Below are 26587 nucleotides of genomic sequence, written 5' to 3'. Positions count from 1 at the left end.
TCTATCTAAGGTCTTTCTGGCGGACACAGATCCGAGTATGGCAGTCACAGGGGGGAGACAGAGTTTGATGACAGAGCTTCAGATATTTCCAGCACCACGTCTGGTTATAGGTCAGGCAGAGGTAAGAGTACCCATAGTACCCACCAGTACCCAAAGTTTTCATTAATTGATTTATGGATAGATTGATTTATTAATTGATGAATAGATTGATGAATAGATTAATGAATAGATTGATTGATTACTAGATTGATAGATTAATATATTGATTGATGGATTGATTGATTGATTGATTGAATGATAGGTTGAAAGATTGATATATTGATAGATTGATTGAAAGATTGATAAATTGTTTGATTAATTGATTGATAGACATGGATGGTTCGTAGGTCCTTGTCTTAACCTAACCTAACCTACATCATGTCAAACAACTGGCTGTTCCATTATACACTGTACAAAACTAAGGTTTAATAAGTAATTGCAAATGAGATTCATTATGAGTTATGGTTGGTACTTAGCTACTTTTCAATATATATATATAGAAAAATGGTTCTGAATTAAACCAATAATTATCAACCAAACAGGGTCTCACACGCCCCTACCCAACCTAACCTAGCCTAAACAGGCCAATACAAGTAACAATTTCTTTAAGCTTTGTGCAAGTGAGATTAAGGTTGGCACTTAGCTACTTTTAGATATATATAAAGAAAATTATGGAGAGTTTAAATCTGATTCATTAGGTTACATGGCTAGTTTGTAGGTCCATGTCTTAACCATTATACACAGTCCAAAACTAAAGTTTAGTAAGTAATTGCAAATGAGATTTATTATGAGTTAAGATTGGCACTTAGGCACTTTTCAATATATATAAAAAGAAAATACTGGTTACTACAGGGAATGGTACAAGTAGAAAACTGTAACAACAGGGTCTCAAATGCCCCTACTCAACCTAACCTAGCCTAAACAGGCCATACAAGTAACCATTTCTTCAAGCTTTGTGTAAGTAACTCCACGTGAGATTCATTATGAGTTAAGGTTGGCACTTAGCTACTTTTCAATATATATACAGAAAAATGGTTCTGAATTATACCAATAATTATCAACCAAACAGGGTCTCACACACTTACTACTCAACCTAACCTAGCCTAAACAGGCCTTACAAGTAACAATTTCTTCAAGCTTTGTGCAAGTGAGATTCATTATGAGTTAAGGTTGGCTACTTTTCAATATATATAAAGAAAATTATGGAAAGTTTAAATCTGATTAATTAGGTTACATTGCTAGTTTGTAGGTCCATGTTTAACTATTATACACAGGCCAAAACTAAAGTTTAGTAAGTAATTGCAAATGAGATTTATTATGAGTTAAGATTGGCACTTAGGCACTTTTCAATCTATATTAAGAAAAAAACTGGTTCTGAATGGGTATAGTACAGTAGAAAAAAGTTAAAACCATAATGGGTCTTACATCCCCTTACTCAACCTAATCTAGCATAAACAGGCCAATACAAGTAACCATTTCAGATGAGTTTGATTATGAGTTAAGGTTGGCACTTAGTTACTTTTCAATATATAATATATATACAGAAAAATGGTTCTGAATTAAACCAATAATTATCAACCATACAGGGTCTCACACACCCCTACTCAACCTAACCTAGCCTAAACAGGCCATACAAGTAACAATTTCTTCAAGCTTTGTGTAAGTAACTCCATGTGAGATTCATTATGAGTTAAGGTTGGCACTTAGCTACTTTTCAATATATATAAAGAAAACTTTATAATTATGGGACGGGACAATAGATTGTATATTAATTTCTGGTACCCAAAGGTTTATAATCATGAGAGGGTGTAGTAAACTGTATATTATTCTGGTACCCAAAGTTTTATAATCATGGGAGGGAATAGTAAACTGTATATTATTCTGGTACCCAAAGTTTTATAATCATGGGAGGGTATAGTAAACTGTATATTATTCTGGTACCCAAAGTTTTATAACCATGGAAGGGTATAGTAAACTGTATATTATTCTGGACCCATAGTTTTATAATCATGAGAGGGTGTAGTAAACTGTATATTATTCTGGTACCCAAAGTTTTATAACCATGGAAGGGTATAGTAAACTGTATATTATTCTGGTACCCAAAGTTTTATAACCATGACAGGGTGTAGTAAACTGTATATTATTCTGGTACCCAAAGTTTTAAAACCATGGAAAGGTATAGTAAACTCTATATTATTCTGGTAAGGGCCCAGTCATAAACAACCAACCAGGGTCACTCACCTTCCTAATTGGGTACCTTAGTAAAAACTATTCTCATACACCTTCCTAATTAGGTACCTTAGTAAAAACTATACTTACACACCTTCCTAATTGGGTACCTTAGTAAAAACTATACTTACACACCTTCCTAATTGGGTACCTTAGTAAAAGCTATACTTACACACCTTCCTAATTGGGTACCTTAGTGAAAACTATACTTACACACCTTCCTAATTGGGTACCTTAGTAAAAACTATACTCATACACCTTCCTAATTGGGTACCTTAGTAAAAACTATACTTACACACCTTCCTAATTGGGTACCTTAGTAAAAACTATACTTACACACCTTCCTAATTAGGTACCATAGTAAAAACTGTACTTACACACCTTCCTAATTGGGTACCTTAGTAAAAACTGTACTTACACACCTTCCTAATTGGTTACCTTAGTAAAAACTATAATCATACACCTTCCTAATTGGGTACTTTAGTAAAAACTATACTTACACATCTTCCTAATTGGTTACCTTAGTAAAAACTATAATCACCCACCTTCCTAATTGGGTACCTTAGTAAAAACTATATTCACCCACCTCTCTAATTGAGTACCTTTGTAAAAACTATAATCATACACCTTCCTAACTGGGTACCTTAGTAAAAACTATACTTACACACCTTCCTAATTGGGTACCTTAGTAAAAACTATACTTACACACCTTCCTAATTGGGTACCTTAGTAAAAACTATACTTCCACACCTTCCTAATTGGGTACCTTACTAAAAACTATTCACATACACCTTCCTAATTGGGTACCTTAGTAAAAACTATACTTACACACCTTCCTAATTGGGTACCTCAGTAAAAACTATACTTACACACCTTCCTAATTGGGTACCTAAGTAAAAACTATACACATACACCTTCCTAATTGGGTACCTTAGTAAAAACTATACTTACACACCTTCCTAATTGGGTACCTCAGTAAAAACTATACTTACACACCTTCCTAATTGGTTACCTTAGTAAAAACTATACTTACACACCTTCCTAATTGGGTACCTTAGTAAAAACTATACTTACACACCTTCCTAATTAGGTACCATAGTAAAAACTGTACTTACACACCTTCCTAATTGGGTACCTTAGTAAAAACTATACTTACACACCTTCCTAATTGGGTACCTTAGTAAAAACTATACTTACACACCTTCCTAATTAGGTACCATAGTAAAAACTGTACTTACACACCTTCCTAATTGGGTACCTTAGTAAAAACTGTACTTACACACCTTCCTAATTGGTTACCTTAGTAAAAACTATAATCATACACCTTCCTAATTGGGTACTTTAGTAAAAACTATACTTACACATCTTCCTAATTGGTTACCTTAGTAAAAACTATAATCACCCACCTTCCTAATTGGGTACCTTAGTAAAAACTATATTCACCCACCTCTCTAATTGAGTACCTTTGTAAAAACTATAATCATACACCTTCCTAACTGGGTACCTTAGTAAAAACTATACTTACCCACCTTCCTAATTGGGTACCTTAGTAAAAACTATACTTACACACCTTCCTAATTGGGTACCTTAGTAAAAACTATACTTCCACACCTTCCTAATTGGGTACCTTACTAAAAACTATTCACATACACCTTCCTAATTGGGTACCTTAGTAAAAACTATACTTACACACCTTCCTAATTGGGTACCTCAGTAAAAACTATACTTACACACCTTCCTAATTGGGTACCTAAGTAAAAACTATACACATACACCTTCCTAATTGGGTACCTTAGTAAAAACTATACTTACACACCTTCCTAATTGGGTACCTCAGTAAAAACTATACTTACACACCTTCCTAATTGGTTACCTTAGTAAAAACTATACTTACACACCTTCCTAATTGGGTACCTTAGTAAAAACTATACTTACACACCTCCCTAATTGGGTACCTTAGTAAAAACTATACTTACACACCTTCCTAATTGGGTACCTTAGTGAAAACTATACTCATACACCTTCCTAATTGGGTACCTTAGTAAAAGCTATACTTACACACCTTCCTAATTGGGTACCTTACTAAAAACTATAGAGTACCACCTTCCTAATTGGGTACCTTAGTAAAAACTATACTTACACACCTTCCTAATTAGGTACCATAGTAAAAACTATACTAACACACCTTCCTAACTGGGTACCTTAGTAAAAACTGTACTTACACACCTTCCTAATTGGGTACCTTAGTAAAAACTATACTTCCACACCTTCCTAATTGGGTACCTTAGTAAAAACTATACACATAACCTTCCTAATTGGGTACCTTAGTAAAAACTATACTTACACACCTTCCTAATTGGGTACCTCAGTAAAAACTATACTTACACACCTTCCTAATTGGGTACCTTAGTGAAAAATATACTCATACACCTTCCTAATTGGGTACCTTAGTAAAAGCTATACTTACACACCTTCCTAATTGGGTACCTTACTAAAAACTATAGAGTACCACCTTCCTAATTGGGTACCTACGTAAAAACTATACTTACACACCTTCCTAATTGGGTACCTTAGTAAAAACTATACTTCCACACCTTCCTAATTGGGTACCTTAGTAAAAACTATACTTACACACATTCCTAATTGGGTACCTTAGTAAAAACTATAATCACCCACCTCTCTAATTGGGTACCTTAGTAAAAACTATAGAGTACCAACTTCCTAATTGGGTACCTTAGTAAAAACTATAGAGTACCACCAACTTAAATGTTAATTAAATGCCTAACCCCTGCGGGGTGCTTATTTGTTTATTTATATCCTAACCTAACCTATTGTATACCATATAAAAGGTTAATTAAATGTCTAACCCCTGCGTGGGGCTTAGTTGTTTATTCATATCTTAACCTAACCTAACCTATTGTATACCATCCTAAAGGTTTTTTAAATGCCTAACCCCTGTTGGGTGCTTATTTGTTTATTCATATCTTAACCTAACCTAACCTATTGTATACCATTCTAAAGGTTTTCCAAATGCCTAACCCCTGCAGGGGGCTTAGTTTTATTTATATCTTAACCTAACCTAACCTATTGTGTACCATCTAAAAGGTTAATTAAATGCCTAACCCCTGCAGGGGGCTTAGTTGTTTATTCATATCTTAATCTAACCTAACCTATTGTATACCATCTTAAAGGTTAATCAAATGCCTAACCCCTATCGGGGGCTTAGTTGTTTATTCATATCTTAACCTAACCTAACTTATTTTATACCATCCTAAAGGTTTTCCATATGCCTAACCCCTACGGGGGGCTTAGTTGTTTATTCATATCTTAACCTAACCTAACCTATCATATACAATCCTAAAGGTTAATTAAATGTCTAATCACTGCGGGGGGCTTAGTTGTTTATTTATATCTTAACCTAACCTAACCTATTGTATACCATCCTAAAGGTTAATTAAATGTCTAACCACTGCGGGGGGCTTAGTTGTTTATTTATATCTTAACCTAACCTAACCTATTGTATACTATACTAAAGGTTAATTAAATGTCTAACCCCTGCGGGGGACTTAGTTGTTTATTCATATTTTGACCTAACCTATTGTATACCATCTTAAAGGTTAAGTAAATGCCTAACACCTGCGGGGGTTTTATTTATTTATTCATATCTTAACCTAACCTAACCTATTATATACTAACTTAAACGTTAATTAAATGCCTAAACTCTGCAGTGGGCTTATTTGTTTATTCATATCTTCACTTATCCTAACATTTTGTAAACCATCTTATAGGTTAATTAAATGCCTAATCCCTGGGGGGAGCTTACTTGTTTATTTATATCTTAACCTAACCTAACCTATTGTTTACCATCTTAAAGGTGAATTAAATGTCTAACCCCTGCGGGGGGCTTAGTTGTTTATTCATATCTTAACCTAACCTAACCTATTGTATACCATCTTAAAGGTGAATTAAATGCCTAACCCCTGGGGGGGGCTTAGTTGTTTATTCTTATTTTAACATAACCTAACCCTCTGTAAACCATCTTATAGGTTAATTAAGTGCCTAACCCCTGGGGGGGGGGCTTAGTTGTTTATTCATATCTTAACATAACCTAACCCTACATAAACCATTTTATAGGTTAAATAAATACCTGACCACTGTGGGGGGCTTAGTTGTTGATTCATATCTTAACCTAACCTAACCCTTTGTAATCCATCTTATAGGTTAATTAAATGCCCTGTGGGGGGCTTTGTTGTTTATTCATATCTTAACCTAACTTAACCTATTGTATACCATCCTAAAGGTTAATTAAATGTCTAACCCCTGCGGGGGGCTTATTTGTTTATTCATATCTTAACCTAACCTAACCTATTGTATAGCATCCTAAAGGTTTTCCAAATGCCTAACCCCTGCGGGGGGCTTAGATGTTTATTCATATCTTAACCTAACCTAACCTATTGTATACCATCCTAAAGGTAAATTAAATGTCTAACCCCTGTGGGGGGCTTAGTTTTTATTCATATCTTAATCTAACCTAACCTATTGTAAACCATCTTATAGGTTTATAAAAGCCTAACTCCAGCGGGGGGCTTAGTTGTTTAATAATATCTTAACCTAACCTAACCCTTTGTAAACGATTCTATAGGTTAATTAAAGGCCTAACCCCTTGGGGGGATTAGTTTTTTATTCATATATTAACCTAACTTAATTTATTGTACATCATCTCAAAGGTTTTCTGCATGTCTAACCCCTGCAGGGGGCTTATTTGTTTATTCATATCCTAACCTAAGCTAACCCTTTGTAAACAAACTTATTGGTTAGATTAGATTAGATTAGATTTATTATTCTTGGGTGTACATACATAGAAAAAAAAAACAACAAAATAATAAATGAATTAAATGAATATTATATACATTTATATATACAGTCAAATTTTATTGATATGATTAATTTATAAAAAAAATTTTCTTCCCAAATGGCAGTTTCCTAAAAACTAGGAAGTATGCAGTAATGTGTATTCACACATTGTTTTCATACAGGCCATATAAATAAGACAAAAAAAATAGAAAAAAAGATAATAAGCAATAAATAAAATCATATTGGAGAGGAAAGAATGATAATAGGAAGGAATGATTAGGACATACAAGTCTCACACCATTATTGCAATAATAGAAATTAAAAAAAAAAATTTAACAAATAGATTTTGATTGATTTATCAGATTTCAAACAATATTGAAAAGAAATATAATTTTATCTACATTCTTGACATAATGGGTTGTTACACACTAAAGTTAAGCTTGATAACAAAGATTCTTTTAGATTTTTTATAAATTTTTTTCTTGATTGATTGTGGGTTAATAAATCATTATTACAATGGTTATTCCATAATTCTTGGAAATGATACTTAGGAAATCTTTCAATAGATTTAAACTTCGGTTTTTTAACATCAAACATATTAGAGTTTCTAAGATTTCTGGTATGTAATTGATTACGGCGAAGCCATGTACCTTGAAAGGAACTTGGTAGCTTACTGTTTATAAAATCATACATAAATAATAATTTCAAATAATTAGCTGATTCATGTAAAGGAAGGACATTCATTTTTTTAAATAAAGGCATTGTGTGTGAGATGTGTTTCTTACTAAAAACAATTCTTATTGCCTTTTTTTGCAATTTAATTAATGGGTCCATAGTAGATTTTAGACCACAACTCCAGGCAGGTAAACAGTAAAGTAAATGACTATTTATAAGTGAGTGAAAAAGCATTTTTTTGCTATCTAAATTCAGTATATGATTAGCTCTACTTATAAGAAATAAGGAACTAGAAATCTTTTTACGTAAATGTTCTACATGATATTTAAAATTTAAAGAAGGATCTATAAATACACCTAGGAATTTAATTGCAGGAATATTGCTACTTGAATTGACATAATTTAAGATTTTTATTTTCTCAGGATCAAACTCATTTTCATTGTTAAAGTTTAGCTTAATATTAAGAGCATTCCAATCAATAGTATTTTCATTTTTATTAAATATCATGATTTTAGTTTTATCAGGATTTAAGCTCATTTGATTACTCCTAAACCAATCAGATATCTTTTTAAGTTCATTGTTTAATTTCAGTTTTATCTCTGTAAAGTTTTTACCAGAAATTAAAAAATTACTGTCATCAGCAAATAATAGGGTAAATAAATCAGTACAGTTTTTAAGATCATTTATGTAGATTAAAAATAGAATTGGTCCTAAAATAGAGCCCTGTGGGACACCTCTATCTATGTTCAGCTTTGTTGAGTCAGTGTTGTTTACATGTACAAATTGCTGTCTATTACTTAAATAATTTTTAAACCATTCAAGTTCAACGCCATTAATGTCAATTTTTGACAACTTTTTAATTAAAATAGAGTGTGGAATTGTATCAAAACATTTTGCAAGATCACAGAAGACTCCAATTACAGTTTTATTATCATTTTTTGCTTCAGCTATATAATTTAAGAGGTGTATCACGGGGTGTATTGTAGACTTTTTTGATTGAAATCCATACTGATGTTCAAAAATGATATTATTTCTAATCAAATAGCATGACAGTTGTTGATAAATGACTTTTTCTAAAACTTTTGAGAAAATAGCTAATAAACTTATCGGCCTATAGTTTGATGGATCAGCTTTTTCATTAGAATTATTCCCTTTTAACTTAAAAATAGGTATAACTTTTGCGATTTTAAATTCAGAAGGTATTTTTCCAGTTAAAATAGTTTGGTTAATGACATGAGAGAGAGGAAGGGCAATAACAGAAATTATTTTCTTCAAAAAAGAATTTGTCAGGCCAAAAATGTCCATACTTTGTTTATTTCCCATTTTTTTAACAATATCTATAACTATATTTGGATTTATTGTATGCATTTTAAAACTGGAATTATAATTAGGTATATAGCTACACGGATCAATGTTAGAAGGATTTATTTTAGATGATATCTTGCTTGCTACAGAAGTGAAGTGTTCATTCAATTTCTCAGAAATTTCTGCATTATCTAAATATATAGCATCATTAAACTTCAATTCATTGATACATGTTGCTTTATCTTTTGTTTTTCGGATTGCATCTCTAATAATATCCCAAGTTTTCCTCAAGTCAGATTTACATTTTTTTAGCTCATTGCAATAATACAATTTTTTAGCTGTTTTTATTGCACGATTATAGACATTTCTATATCTATTATACATCCTAATATTATCAGCAGTTGGTTCATTAATACTTAACGTGGACAATTCAAATTTTTTATCTCTACATCTCATTAAACCATCAGTCATAAATTTTTCAATTTTATGTATGTTCTTATTAATTCTAATCCTTTGTAAAGGAAAAGAAAGTTCATAAAATTCATTAAAAAGCTCATAAAATTTATTAAAACAATTTTGGGGTTCTAAACTGTTAGTTACATTTTCCCAATTAACATTTCTTAATAGATTGATAAACCCAGTAATTTTTTCTTCATTAATATTTCTTGTAAAAAAAACAAGATTCTTTACTTGCTTTATATGAATAAGGTGTTATTGTGAAAATTGGGAAATGATCAGATATATCATTTAATAAAATTCCTGAATGAAAACTATTATCTTTTGCGTTAGTAAAAATTTGGTCAATACATGTTGCTGATGTCCTAGAAATTCTTGTTGGTCTTGTTATCAAAGATAAAAAACCATTTGCAATGCAATTTTCAAGGAAATCATTTGTTTTTTCATGACAGTGATACTTTAAGATGTCAAAATTAGAATCTGTGAAAATGTAAGAGGCACATTTAAAAGACATTAATTTACTTTGTAGGTTAGAAAAATTATCAATAAAAAAATCCATTTGTTGAGATTCAGTAAATCCCATTATAGAAGTATTAGGCCGGTAGACATTACTCAAAACAAATTTTTCTTTGTTATATTCAAGTTGAATTGTGAGTGACTCAAATAAGCCTTCTTCAAATGTTGACAATTCATTCAATATTTTGAATTTTAGATTTTTATGAATATAATAAGCTATCCCGCCGCCCCCTTTATTCTTTCTACATTTATAGATAAAGATATAATCATCTATTTTAAATATATCTTGGTCATAAATAGTCCAGACTTCTTGCAAAGATATTACATCTATTGTAACTTTATTTTCTTTTAAATAATCTATATATTCTTTAAGCTGAATAAATTTACTATTAAGACTCTGAATGTTCCAAGAAAGAAATTTTAATGTTTGAAATTGCTTACATGTTTCAATAAATTGTTTGTTATTAAAATATGAACATGCCAAATCAATTTCATAATACGGATTTTCATAATTATTACCATTTAATGTAGAATCTTTATATCTAAATAAGAAATCATATTCAATATTATTTAAAATCTGACAAATACTACCCACCCTATCGAAAATCATTAGATAAATATAGTGTGAGACAAATACATAAAGGGTATGATGAAGAAACGAAGTTGGGGGAAAATAGGGAGAAGTTTTTGATTAAATGCCTAACCCCTGCTGGGGGCTTAGTTGTTTATTCATATTTCAACCTAACCTAACCTATTCTATACCATCTTAAAGGTTTTCCAAATGCCTAAATCCTGCAGGGGGCTTATTTGTTAATTCATATCTTAACCTAACCTAACCCTCTGTAAACCATCTTATAGGTTAATTAAATGCCTAACTCCTGTGGGGGGATAGTTGTTATTTCATATCCTATCCTAACCTAACCTATTGTATACCATCCTTCTTATGTTTAAAATCAACCTTGTAGAGCTAGAAAAATGTGTCAATCTGAAAAGAAGGGATTTAGGATCTTTTAAAAGTAACCAATCACAGTTGACCTAGCTTCCCTCCAAAATATTCTGGATTCTAATTGGCTTTACAGCCCTTAAAATTTAATGTTGACACAGAAAAATTCTTAGATGGGAAGAAGTCTAAAATTTAAACTATTTTCTTTCAGGATTAAAGGATTTTCTCACGTGGTAAAATAAATATACATATTAGGTACATATATTAAACTATCAAAATATGATATTTTATAATTGTTGTACAGGTTTAATTCCATGTGGGGTTATGTGGAAAATTGATAAGTATTAATTTAAAAATAACGGTTTGGTATTAGATCTAATTTTAGTACTTTTGCATTATTAAACTTTTTTTATTACTTTTTTCCCCTTACCCCTGACATCAAGACTTTTAAAATCTTATCCCCATGTGAAAAAAATGTCAACATGATATTTTTTTCTTTCAGCAGAGGGGGTAAGGATAAGGAAGGTTATACTGTAAATAATTCTTGTATTTAAATCTTAATTAGAATAAATAAAATGATCTTAAAATGGTTTGCTGCAAAACTGCTTAAATACATGATTCTATTCTTACATTTTTAGGACTTTATTAACCCTTAACGGTCAGGGGGGGGGGGCGTTGAACGCCCCCCATCCGGTTTTTTCTATCTCATTTTCTGTGTGTGAAAGATAAAGAGCCCAAACTGCGTGACTTTTTAAGTTTGGGTATGACACATAACCGAGAGTTGGAATTTTTTGAATATCTCCATCCTGGCAGGCACAGGATGCCAGCAAACCTGGCAGGGTCATCCAGGTAAAGAGCAAAAATATTTTTTTGACTTAAATAAAGCATTTTATCTTACCAAAATACTAAAATATCCTCTAGTAGTACACCCTTATATTAAATACAGGTGTTCAAGTCAATTTCAGGTTCCAGGTATGATCCTGCAGGTCCTGATCCTCCAGGTCTCCAGAAATCTTTAAATGGCTCCTGTGGCCTCAATTTTTGACTTAGAGACTTCAAATTTAAAACTTAAGCTTTTCTTACATGTCTACATAACGTATAAAAATTTCATAAAGATCCGCCGCCGTTTTCCTGCCGACCGCCGACTGCGGCGGCTGGCAGCTGCCAAGTACAGCTGCGGCCGCTGAAATTTATATTTTGATATTTGAAATATAAAATTTACATAAAGATTAACATTTTCTGCAAAAAAAATTTTATTCTAGCTTAAAAAAAAAAAAATTACAGCCGTTTGAAATTTTTAAGTAAAAAAGGACCTAAAAACAAAGGTTGTTAAATAAAAGGGTGAAGGAAGCGAAAATTGACCTTGACTTACTTAAGGTCGGAAATTCATCATAACACAGGAGACTTGCACAAAAAAATTTAGCCCTCTAGCTCTAATAGGAGCTGAGATAACATGGGGGGGCGTTGAACGCCCCCCCCCCCCGACTGATTAAGGTGCGGCAAGGGGCCCGACTGTAAAGGGTTAAAGAGATGCTTCGATTATAAAATTGTACCTTGTTGTAATAGGAATCAGTAAGTTTTCCATATTTCAGATGAATGAGATAATTTTAACATACAAATATTTGTTGTCAAAAAGTAAAAAATCAACATGTTTTAATGGACCTACGGACTTTCTGGTGACAATTGTAGAGTTGCTACTTTTTCAAAGTTGCACCTAACTTTTATAGGAATTATCATACAAAGTTTGAAATGATTAGGACAATTCTAACCTTATAATTTAATGAACAGAGCTTATCATAACAGCCAGACAAACAGACCTTTGTTATAGAAAAGCTTCGCTTTAAAAAAATAGAATTGACTAATAAAACAAAAAAGGTGGGACTTCTATATAGTTAAAACTACCTAACTAATCACAGCTAAGCATTTTTTCCCTCCATAAACTTCTGGATTGTAATTGGTCAATTACAGCCCTTTAAATTTGGATAGTAACACAAAAAATCCTTATGTGGGAGGGGGTCTCAAATTAAAAGGACCCGTTAAATTTAATGTTGACACAGACAAATTCTCACAGGGTAGGAGGTATTGATTTTAAACTATTTTCTTAGGGATAAAAGGATTTTCAAATGTGTTAAAATGTTAAAAAATAACATACAAATAATATCTATTAATAATTTTAATAATATTGGTCTTTTAAATATCTTTTATTTTATACAAAATAATATGAACCAGAACAGGTTTAATGATATTCTACTTGGAGCCTGGTGAATAATTCATTTGCATTTAATATAAATAATTCATTTGCATTTAATATAAATAATTCATATGCATTCAATATAAATAATTCATATATTATATATCCATTATAAATAACTGTTTTTTACTGAATTCTATTTAAAATATTAAAATAATGCATATTTCTTATTTATAAAACTTTAAATTATTGAATTTATCTTTGTTTTTTATTTAAAGTTATTGCTTGTCACTTTACCCCTAACATGAAGACTTTTACAACCCATGTGAAAATATGTCAGTGACCTTTTTAGTTTTTAGTTAGTGTTAACACATATTAGGCAGGGAGGGAGGGAGGGGACATTATGCTGTTTATTACACTAGTCCCCGAAGTCAAAACAACATTGGGAACCTTTACAGAATTTTAAAAAGTTGTGTGTTTAAATGTTTTTACCACTAATTGTAATATACAGAAAGGATAATTTTGTGTATTAAAATTGGGGATGTGCATCAATTAATCAGCCATTGTCTTATCCCTTTTATCCCTACATTTATGACCTGTATCCTCTGCCTTTCTTATCCTAAAAAACCCGACATCTTACATATTTGTAACAAGATATATCTTTAAAGCATATTTAACAAAAATGTCTTTTTTAGTGGGGGGGGGGGGGGGTTGTCGTCCAGGATAGGGAAAATTTTTATTTAGATAAATCTTGTATTAAAATCTTAAATTGTAGGGGTATATTTCCTAGTACAGGAAGAAAGGGGATAATGGGCCGTTAATTTCACTAGTCTCCAAAGTTTTATAATAGTAATGTTTTCTTATTCATGGTCTGAACAATGTCTTATTGTTTCATTAGATATTTGTTGAGTGTTCAAACCTTTTTACCAATAATTGTTGTCTACAGAAGAGATATTTTTGTGTGTCATCATTGGGAAAGTACAGTAGTTTAGATCCCTGTATATATATAAATTGATTCCCTAAAATAGATCAACATTATTTAAAATTTTGATTACATATTTCTATCCCAGATATTTATGACTTATTTCCCTTTCTACAGCTAATTAATCTACATATATTGTACAAAACTTAACTGTTTTTCTCATGAAAAAAAGATATTTAAAAAATTTAAAGCAGCTTAACAAATATTTCAAAGAAGTAAACATCTTATACAATATTAGCAGCCGTGCCCCTAGAATTCAGGGGCTCTGTGTTGGAAAGGTAAAAAAGGAAGGAAAAATAGCCTTAAACCATCCCAAGATAAACATCTGAAAATAAAATAGCCTAAAACTGGGACCAAATTGAAGCTTCCCTTAAATGGAGAACTCAATAGGTTCAGTAGTTATAAAAATCTTAAGCTATAGACAAAGAAACTTACTACTTTGATATTAAAATTTGAATAATAATAAAATTTGAACTCTATTTTTACCTCCTAAAAAAAGGACAAACTTTCCTGCTTTTTGTTTAAAGTGTAAACTTGAGACATATTAATTGGGGGCAATTAAACTTGTCAATCCATGTGTAAATATGCAGGGAGAGAGGGGAAATTGGGCTATTTATTACACTAGTCCCCAAAATATTATAATGTTTACTAATTTGTTGGCTCAATAACTTTGAGGAATTTAGTGAATTTTGATTGGTTGGTTCATTGAGTTGAGTGTTTCATTTCAACTACTAATTGTAATGTACAGAAGGGGTGCTTTTGTGTTACTTCATGTGTAAATCAATTTATCGGCCATTGTCCTTTCCCTTTACATCCCTGTGAAATATTTTATGACCCCAAAAATATAAAGGACTAATTTTACTGCTTTTTGTTTTAAGGTGTAAACTTGAGACAAATATATTGGGTGCAATTAAATTTGACATGCTTTCTTTAAAATGTTTCCCATATGTGGTGTGTGTTCAATAAAACAAATGCATCAATTTGGCTATTTGTAAAATCAGTGCAAACTGTTCCTTTTACTTTGCTTCACTCTTTTAATTTTAAACATCCAATCATTGACTTATATTATGGGGGAGTAGTTTGTGTTGTGTATACTATTTTCTACTTTAAGTCAGGTTAGGTTAGGATAATTAGTAGCCCCGCTGGATTAAGTTACCCCAAGTATATGCCCTGCAGGGTTAAAGCCTTTGCTTTAGGGAAAACACCATATTGTGAATAATTTTCTTTGTAAAAAAATGTGTTGATTTGTATACACACCTATATGGGAATGAATGATTTCAGCATAAATCTTTATATTTCTTACCCCCCCCCCCCCCTGGGCACATATTGGGAAATACTAGATTTTGATATTTCCAAATTCTTTAGCACAAAGTACCCCCTCTAATTTAACTGAAATTATAAAACAAGAACATCCTAGTCTAAAATTTAACTAAAGGTAAAGACTTTGCACATAAATATAAATCTTGTATTTTTAGGATTGTTTTTCTTATGTGGCCATTAGTCTTTTAATGTATTAGAACTTAGCCTTGTCAAAATTTGAGCAGAAACAGTTTAAGACCAATACAAACCTTGACTGAAAGTGAAGACTTTTTTTCAAAATATTTCTTTTATGTGAAACCGATAAATAAATACTTTAAAAAATACTTTAAAAGACAATCAAAACTGGTCTAATTGTATTGACAGCAAATTTAACGTGTAAAAGAAAATATAAGCAGCATAGAACAATTTCTGCATGTATTCAACACAGCAGGAGATATGGAGATATTTTGTTACAATATCCTATAATATATCAATATAAAATTTGTCGCAACGCTGTTTCACCACTACCCATCTGCCTCTCTCTTTCTCTCTCTCCTTCTCTTTCTTTAAAACTTTCCTTCTTTTCTTTTATTCAACAAAACTGATTACAAAATATAAATAAACCAAATTTGTTGCTATGCTAAATATATAACCTTCTTTTTGATTTTTATATATGCAGTGCACAGACTAGAAAATACTATATTTACTAAGAATACCTTATATTTTCCTATATAAGGTTTACATTTTTATATTTAGTCTTAAATATCCTTCTACTCCCCGGGCCCCCTATCCCCCTGCCAAATACTAAGCTTCTCTGAATATTTTGGAGTTATATGTCATACTTCTACTTTTACTAACATATTAGAAAGAAATATAAATTTGATATCAAGGCATAAGAGCAAAAAGTGCTCCAATATGCCAAAAGAGTTTGCCTTATCATTTTTGTTTCATGAAGCCCCTTTGGACAGAGAGAGAGAGAGGGGACGGTTATGGGCTGTTTATTACACTAGTCCCCAGAGTTTTTTATAATAATGTACCTACGTACAAAACACTAGTTTTATATAGTAGCTTCACTACTAAAAAAAGCTTAATAACTGGCATATTAATAATATAGACAATTATTAGGTAAATTAGCTTTTATATACAGCTTGACTGACGGACAGACGGACAGACACTGGTATTATGTAGTAGCTTTGCTGTATCAAAATAAAAATATGGTAAAATAGTTAAGCTACGCTTATATTTATCCTTGTCTTGCCTTAGTATTTGTATAAAAAAATATTAACCCCCACTCCCCCACTGTGAAAGTTGCTAATATGTAATTTCTACAATGAAGAAATGCAGCTACTCTATTATTAAAGTATGTTACTTCAATTATTTTTAAATTGAATTTTCTCTCTCTACCTACCTATCTATCTATCTAAAACTTTGGCCTCATTCATTAGGTGACGTGGATTCACGATTTTTAGCGCAGCTTTTAATTCATTGGATAAGGGTTTAGATTTTTTTTTTGTAAAGAAAAACTCAAATTTTGTTGTAATCTTTTTCATTTGTTGTATTTTGGACATAAATATCCTTGTTTTAAAATGAGGATATACCCATCCATTCATTCTTTCTTGCACATAGTATTTTGTCTACAATTCCACACTTTTTTAAAAATGAAAATTAATTGGGATGAGATTGACGCCATTTACAGTGTACAGTGGGGCTACAAATATAACTGATATAACCTAACCTAACTAGGCTTAAAGTAATGATAAAAAAACAAAATTCAAAAAAGTTGGAGATGAAATAGAAGCAAAGTAGAAGGTATAGTTTAAAATGTTTTGACAACTAGCAAATTTTAAACTATTGGGGGGAATATAGACGCACCACCTACGTAAAGGCCCCATGTGTAGTTTTTACTCTAAATTTTTTCACACATTAATTTAAATTTAGGTCCTTACTGTCTTTCCAATCAGGGATCTAAAGGGATAAGACAATGGCCAATAAATGGATGTTCATCCCAAATGATTATACACAAAACAACTCACTGTAGATTACAATTAATTTGTAAAAAGTTTGGACACTTAACTTAATAAACTAACCAATGAAAATTTGATTTATGTCTCCAAAGTTGTAACCAACGTATAAGAAAATGATTTATAAATCTTTGGGGACTAGGGTAATAAACAGCCCAATGTCCACTCCCTCCCTGCTTTCCAATAGTGTGTCTACAGTTTAGCGCGCTTTAAATGGTGTAAACTGTCATACAAAATACATACGTCTGGGGTAAAGTAAAAAGTAAACTTTAACATTAAACCTGTTCTGGGTTGTATTCAATATTTTGATAGATCAAATTTGTAGGAATCTATTTTTTACTACATTTGAAATCATTTTATCGTGTGAAAATTGTTTAAATTTGAGACCCCCTTTTTTCTGACAATTTTTCTGTGTCAAAATATATAATTTGGTCTTAGAAAATAATCATAATATCTTTTAAAATTTAAATCCTAAATTAAGACTATTATAATGTATATCAATTTACTACTTAGAATCTATGAGATCCCAGATTAGCTTTACTTTTCTTAACAGGTAAATATTTGAAAGTATTTTTTAGAATAAAAAGATTCCACATGTTTTTCTTGGAGGTTAGAATTACAGGATATGTTGTAAAACAAGGATGACAACATCCGTAAAAGCGAATATAAATATAAATGTTTAAACTAAGAAGCTACATAGAAAAATTTGAGAAAGGTTGAAAAGTTTTGAGTAAGTTCGAACATTTTACCAAGTAGCGCCTATGCTATATGTAGAACAGGAATTTTAACAAACGTTTCTCTTGAAAAACCCTGTAGATTTATTGATATAAAGATAGATTGATTGATATATTGATAGAATGATTAATTGAAATATTAATAGATATATTGATTAATTGATTGATAGATTTATTAATTGATAGATTGTTTGATACATTAATTGATAATAGATTCATTGATTCATTGATAGAATTGATAGATCATTTATAGATTCATAGATTGATAAATTGTTTAATAGATTGATAGTTAGATTGATGATATATTGATTGATAGATTGATTGATGGATTGATTGAATGAGTGATATATTGACTCATTAAATTATACATTGAGAGATAGATTGATCTTTGATATATTGATTGATTGATTGTATTTAAATATTTAGTATCAGCCCGCCTGTATAGAGAACCAGTGAGCAAGTCTAACCGACCAATAGTCATGAATGCCATAGAATTTGTTGTCTTCCCGGGGGCTGTCAATAGAGAAACAAGGTCAGTTCTTGGGTTAGGGAGAATTTGATTATTTTTTCATTTAGATGTAGTACCTATAGGACTAGGCTTATATACCAAGTTTCAAGAATCTAGCTCATTATTTAGACCATTTTACTCACTGTTTGAGTTTAAGTGTCGTTACGCGTAAAAAAAGATAGCCTAAAACCTTTCAGAGACATGTGTTTAGTTCCCCTTGAAAGGAGAACGCAATTGGTTCGGTGGTTATCTAAGTGGGATATTTTAAGGACAAACCAAAAAAGTTTTCTTTTTATTATAAGGTGAATTAACACTAAATACATTTTTTTTGTAAGTTAGTCTGTCATCTATGCAACAAAAGACATAAAACTTATCTACTTATTATACATGTTTCGTGATTTTCTTTGATTTTTTGGCTTAAGTAGGTGTTCCTTCTTTACTTTACTTTTTTTACCACTGAACATCTGCTTTATCATGAACTTTTTCTGGTTGTCTATATCTATTGGATTTTTTGTGCTCCTCTACTTATGGATGTTATCATTCTTGTCATAGACTGAGCTGTTTATAATATTATTCCCCAAAGTTTTATAATAACGTTTTCTTATTCGTTGGCTTAACAACTTTAGGGGCTGTTATTGAATTTTGATTTTTTGGATCGTGTTCAAATGTTTCAACCACTAATTTTAGGATGCGCCTGCTGGAGGAGATAGAGAGGTGTGACTGTCCACATTTCCTTCTTCTCTTCCGAGACAATCGTCTACAGTTCAGAGCTCTGTACGCTTTCTACCCGGACACTGAAGAGGTAATCATTAATCGATTGTTTGATTATTTCATTGATTAATTGATTGATTGATTTTTTGATTGTTAGATTAAATCAGCCATTTATATTTCGATTGATTGTTTGATTGATTTGTTGATTGATACATTAATTGATTCATTGATTAATGCATTTATGATTTAATTAATTTATTGAATGATTCAATTCATTTATTGATTGATAAATTGATATTGATTGATAAATCGTTTTATGCAACAATTGATTCTTAGATTAATTTATTGATTGATTCATTGATTGATTATCAATTGATTCATTGATTGATAAATTGATTTATGCATTGATTGATTAATCAATTGATTCAACTATTGATTCAAGAATAAATTGATAGATTGACTAATAGTTTCATAAAATTAAATTGATAAATTGATTAAATAATAGATAGGTTGGTTAATTAATAGATTTATAGATTGTTTGAAATAGATGTATTGATTCTTTCAATAAAAAATTGTTAGATTGTTTGATTAATAATTGATAGATTGCGTTAATAATCGATTGTTTCATTTTTAAAAAAGAGAATGATTGATTGATTTACTGATAGATTGATAGATTTACTGAAGTGGTTGATAGATTGTCAGATAGTTTGATGGATTGATTGATCGATAGAATGATAGATGAATAGTTTGAAGTATTTTTTACCCAAAGCACAAAAACAGTTAATTCTTGCATGGTATTATAAACAGCTTTCCGCGGTTATAAAATATACATCGGCATCTCGGGGCTAGAAAACAGGTTTTAATCTTATGATTGTACAATTTTTATATTAATAGAAAGCTGGATATAATATGATGCTAGACATAGTCTTTTCATATGGATGATAACCGGTTCTTATCCACCGGATATTAATTGGATTTAAATGAATACAAGAATAGTTATTTCTCGCATGGTATTATAAACGGCTTTCCGCGGTTAGAGAAAGTACAATTATAAGATTAAAACTAGTTTTTTTTTCAAGAAAATATTTTCTCGTATTCATTCGAATCCGGTGGATAGGAACGGTTTTAATCTCATAATTGTACATTCTATATCCGCAGAAAGTCGTTTATAATACGATGCGAGAAATAACTATTACTTTTTTTAGGTGTTTAAAATTTATGGAAACGGGCCAAAACAAATTGTGGATAACATGATAGACAACTATTATAAATACAATTCAGGAACATAATTTTATCCAACCAATAGGAACTCTAGATTTAGTCATGTGATCTTTATTCAACCAATAGGAACTCTAGATTTTATCCTGTGGTTGTTATATAACCAATAGGAGCCTTTGATTTAGTCATGTGATCTTATTCAACCAATAGGAGCTTTAGATTTAGTAATGTGAACTTGTTCAACTAATAGGAGCTTTCAATTTTAGGAACTCTAGATTTTATTGTGATTGTTATTCAACCAATAGGAGCCTTTGATTTATTCATGTGATCTTTATTCAACCAATGAGAACTCTAGATTTAGTCATGTGATCTTTATTCAATCAATAGGAACTCTAGATTTAGTCATGTGATCTTTATTCAATTAATAGGAACTCTAGATTTAGTCAGTAGATCTTATTCAACTAATAGGAACTCATATTTAGTCATGTGATCTTATTCAACCAATAGGAACTCTAGATTTAGTCATGTGATCTTATTCAACCAATAGGAACTCTAGATTTAGTCATGTGATCTTTATTCAACCAATAGGAACTCTAGATTTAGTCATGTGATCTTTATTCAACCAATAGGAACTCTAAATTTTATCATGTGGTTGTTATTCAACCAATAGGAGCCTTTGATTTATTCATGTGATCTTTATTCAACCAATGAGAGCTTTAGATTTAGTCATGTGATCTTATTCAACCAATAGGAGCCTTTGATTTATTCATGTAATCTTTATTCAACTGTCTGACTCACCCTGTATATATATTAAAATTGTGTCACTTGTGTCTGTAGGTGGAAAGAAATTTACCCAAATCCACACGAAGCACTTAACTGTTACAATCGACGCCTTCACAATCCACAACGGGCTCTGGTTGGGCAAGAAAACGAGGCTCCCAGACAAGAAGGGCCTACCATTGGTCATCTAGATGGTGGGCTGGCCTACTATTGGTCATTTAAAAAGTGCTGGCCTACCATTGGTTAATTAGATTTAATATTGAACAACAATTGGTCATTTAGATTGTGTGCTGGCCTACTATTGGTCAATTAGATAGAAAACTGACCTTTTAGATTGATCACTGACCTACTATTGGTTATTTACATTTTTACTGGCCTGTCATTGGTCAGTTAATTTAATAGTCCTGGCCTCTCATTGGTCAGTTAATTTAATAGTCCTGGCCTCTCATTGGTCAGTTAATTTAATAGTCCTTGCCTCTTATTGGTTAATTTTATAGTTAAATCTGATTGGTTATAGTAATTATATGAATTGCTGGCCAATGATTGGTCAGTTTAATAGTAGTTTTGAAAAGATTACTTCTGATTGGCCACAGAATATTGATTAAAATTTTTACTTTTAGAACTTAATAGATACAATACACCAAGAAAAAAAAGCTTAAATTATCCTTCTAAGTTGCAAAAATCTTCAAATCTTGATCGTAAAAAGAAATTGTGTAAATTTCGCATAATTCCTTAAAGTTGGGTGTTGGGTTACAGTCAAATGCTCTTAATACGTCACACAGAGAGAGATGGGACAATGGGCTGTTTATTACTCTAGTCCCCAAAGTTTTATAATAACGTGTTCTTATTCGTTGGACTAACAACTTTGGGAACTTTAGTGAAGTTTGATTGGTTAATTTATTAGGTTGAGTGTTTAAACATTTCAACCACTTATTATAGATTACAGAAAGGATAATTTTATGTATCATTATTGGGTATGTACATCAATTTATTGGCCATTTTATTATCCCTTAAGATTCCTTTACAGGGTAGCTTCTTATAGGTCCTGGGAAGGTTTATAACTATTTTCTTGGGGGGTGGGACACCCCCAACCCCCCCAAAAAATGAAAAATACCCCTTTAAAAAAAAAAAAATTTCTTTTTAAAACTAAATTAAACTAGTGGGGTACACTACTCCGCCCCCCCTCAGAAAAAAAAATCCCCCCTTCAAAAAAAAATTTATTTTAATTTTTCTCTTAAATATAAAATACAAAATTGGTTTGATTAAACCGCTTGGGACAAACAACAACCATCTTTACAGAATTGCACGAAAAAAATGCCCCTCTTCTTATAAATTCCCTGATTTTAAAATGAAAAAGTGGTTAGATATAAAATTGTGTCGTGTCTGTTTGAGTGAAAAAGTTATTTATACAATCGTATAATAGACATCTTTCTGCGAATATTAAAATGAAAAATTATAAAGTTTAAACCAGTTTTTTATTAGCCTAGAAATGCCGAAGACACGGGCTCAAAACTGGTTTTAATCTTATGATTTTTATTTTGATATTCGTGGAAAACTATCTGTTATATGATGCTATACATGATTTTTCAGTATGGCTGACCAAACTGGTTCTAATCCAGCGGATATTTATCGGTTTCGAAGCCATACTGGAAAAGGTTGTACGTAATATTTCCCTTGTAAAATAGGATAAAAAATTGTAATATTTTTATTTTTGAAAATTTCTGTATTACTTAGCTTAAACTAAAAAGCTCCATTTTAGTGAAGAATAGAACTTTTTTAAAAATATTTTTTTTGTAATTAAGCATTTTTTTGCATTTGAAACACTACTCCTGTGATGCTATAAGATCAGGAATCTAAAGGGATAAGACAATGGCCAATAAATTTATGTACATACCCAGTAATGATACACAAAATTACTTAATTAACCAACCAATCAAAATTCAATAAAGCTCTCCAAAGTTATTAAGCTAACGAATAGGAAAAACTTTGGGGACTAGTGTAATAAACAGTCCAATGTCCCCTTCCTTCCTGGGATTTGCATTTAAATTTTTTTTATGTGTTTTTTCCAAGTAGAGAGGGGATATTAGGCTGTTTTTTACACTAGTCCCCAAAGTTTTATAATAACTTTGGGGACTTTACTTAAATTTTGACTAGTTTGTTCAAACGTTTCAAGTACTATTATATAAACAGGGCAATTACATTTTGTATATCATCATTGGGAATGTACTTCAATTTATCGGCCATTGTCTTATCCCTTTAGATCCCTAGTTACTCCACTTTTCTTTTACAATGTTGTACATTTCAAAATTCTACAGTTTTTCATTTATTTTTGAAATTCCAAAATCATCAATGATAATTATTATGTACCTTTTTAAATTCTTATTTGTGGGGCTCGGCAGCTATCAAATAGTCGCTATCAATAGTTAGAACCTTTATTTTTCTCTCTCCCTCACTTTTTCTCCATCTCTCTTTTTTTTCTCTTTCTCTCTCTTTCTCATATGGATGCTTAGAATGTTAAGAACCATCTCTCTTTCTTCCTCGCTTTCTCTTTGTCTCTCTCTTTCTTTCTCTCTCTCTTTCTTTCTCTCTCTCTCTTTCTCCCTCTCGTTATGGGCGCTATCAATATTAAAAACCCTATCTTTCTCTCCCTCGCTATCTCTTTTGCGCTCTCTCTCTCTCTCTCTCTCTCTCTCTCTATCTATCTATCTATCTCTCTTTCTTTCTCTCTCTCTCTCTCTCTCTCTCCTTATTTCTCCGTCTCTCTATGTCTCTCTCCCTCTCTCTCTCTTTTTCTCTCTCCCTCTCTCTCTCTTTTTCTCTCTCTCTCTCCCTCTCTCTCTCTTTTTCTCTCTTTCTCTCCGACCAACCAACCAACCAAGAAAACAGCCGTTATGCATTCACTTTTCTCTATCTCTCACTTTTTTCTCCTCTCTCTCTTTCTCCCTTTTTCTTTCTATCTCTCTCTTTATCTATTTCTCTCTTTTTCTTTCTCTCTCTCTCCCTCTATTTCTCTGCCAGCACACCCCATCCCTCTCAGGAAAATTATTTAAGCAGCAAAGCGACTTTATTTTGGCGGCTGGCTTGTGGCTGTTTGGCAGCTGTAAAGACCTGTTTTTATGCAAGAGGAGCTAATTTGTACACATTTATTCAATTCATACTAGTAAAATAATATGATTATTTTTAGGTATAACAAAATAATGAAGAAAAAGTTTCATAATTTTTAATTTTATGCATTTTTAAGTTATTACCTAACATTTTTACTAAACCTATATTTTTTCTAATTTATATATTATTAATTTATAATTAATCTACCACTTTACCATATTTTTATACATTTTAATTTTATATACCTAACCTAATATATATATTTGTGCTTAAAAATAATGTGGGGGGGGGGGTGTTATCCCCCCCCCCTTCGCTTAGTATTTTGTAGGGATGTTTAAAACATTAAGAATTGGGGGGCAATAAGTTTTTAAAGCTATTGTAATACCCCCCCCCCCTTTTAATTAACAAATAGCAAATAGATAGTTTTCTTAAGATATTAGAATCATGTAATGTAAAAGAAAAATGTGAATTTTTAAAAGCGAAGCTTTTCTATAATTAGGGTCGGTCCGTCCGTCCGTCCGTCCGTCCGAGATAGATAGCTTTTATTCGTTAATTTAGGCATGTTAGAAATGTACTATCGATTTCAAACTTTGCATGATGATTCCTGTAGTAGTTGGGTACGATTTAGAATGCGTAGCAACTCTATAATCAATACCAGAATGTCCGTACGTCCATTTTAAACATGTTGATTTTTCTACTTTTTTAACAACAAATTTTCAAGTGTTTTAATTATCCGTTTTATCTGATTTTTGGTATATTGATTCCTGGGACAACAAAGAACAATATTATAAGCGAAGCAACTCTATAATCAAGTCCAAAAATGTAAGTATGTCCATAAACATTATCCTGTTTTTAAGCAGTTTTTCAACAAATTTACCTACAATTTTGATTAGACATTTATACATTTATGTTCCGATTTTTCAGTTCAGATACTATACAAGTGTAAATGTCCATTTGTCCTACCTTTTCAGTGCTTCGCTTTTATGGATGTTGTCATCCTTGTTTTTAAATGATTAACATAGAAGTCTTAAAGAATAATAATTTTTACATTCTGATAATATATATTTATTATAAACCCGTGTTTTGGGGTAATACATATTACCCAACGGTCGCTATGATATAAAAAAACTTGGATCTACTGCAGTTCACGGTAAAATGTTTCTGGTAACGAATATCTATGAATTTTCTAGGCTGCTAGCTGCCAAACGGCTGAATGTACATGTCATGCCCGCACACTGTGTTAAGCGGCATGAAAAGGCGGTCAACAAATAATCTGGAATAGTCAAGATCCAATGATGCACAGGCAAAGCTTCACTGAAGAAAAAACGCATATAATAAGTCTTTTTTGCGCATTTATGTACACTGCGAATTAACTGTCTTAGGCTTTTTCTCGTCGGTTAAAATTCTGTGCGAGCATATTCCACCGTTTGCCGTTTGCAGGCTTTAAAATTTACAGATTTTTGGAAATATTCGTAACCAGGAATATTTTACCGTGAACTTCACTTAACCTAAAAACTTAATAGAATATTAACTAAGTCTACTAACAACCAAAGTTTATTGTATAAAAATATTAATTTTTATTTTATGCTTTTAGTTATATTTTGTAAAATATTATATATAAAAAAAAAACTGTAAGGATTTTATTTTTATATTTAGCAATTTCATTAAAAAAAGTTTAATCCCGAGATAAATCAATTTTTTTGTACTTTAATATTATTATTTAACTTTTTAGAAATATTTCATATATGAAAATATATTTTTTTGTTTGGTTTTGATAATTGACTTTAGATACGAAAATAAAAATTTATTATTTTTGTCAGCCACGTTTAAGCCTTAGTAAAATCATCATATTCTAACTTTAAAATTCAGCTGGATGTCTAAACCTTTTTCTAAACAGACAATCTACATTTTCATTATATTATTATTTGCACACAAGCGGATTTAAATTTGAGGCTTATGCGTGGCTGCCGAGCCCTGATTTAAAAGATTTTTGTTTTGATTTCTAAAGGAGGATTTGTCTT

General features: G+C 31.2%; 1 long non-coding RNA gene across 1 annotated transcript in view; it reads right to left on the bottom strand.

The window, feature by feature from the left end:
- LOC145307461 (uncharacterized) overlaps positions 1-22108 on the bottom strand; it is a 102693-nt gene extending 80585 nt beyond the window's left edge. The window contains exon 1 of the long non-coding RNA XR_013875479.1: positions 21788-22108. This is a non-coding gene — a long non-coding RNA (uncharacterized LOC145307461). The remainder of the gene's footprint in view (positions 1-21787) is intronic.
- Between the last annotated feature and the right edge of the window lie 4479 nt (positions 22109-26587).

This window comes from Acartia tonsa, chromosome 15, assembly GCF_053477335.1.
Source record: "Acartia tonsa isolate MP-2025a chromosome 15, ASM5347733v1, whole genome shotgun sequence".
Lineage (NCBI taxonomy): Eukaryota > Metazoa > Arthropoda > Copepoda > Calanoida > Acartiidae > Acartia > Acartia tonsa.
The sequence above is the reverse complement of the archived record's forward strand: the minus strand, read 5'-3'. Positions and strand labels throughout refer to the sequence as shown.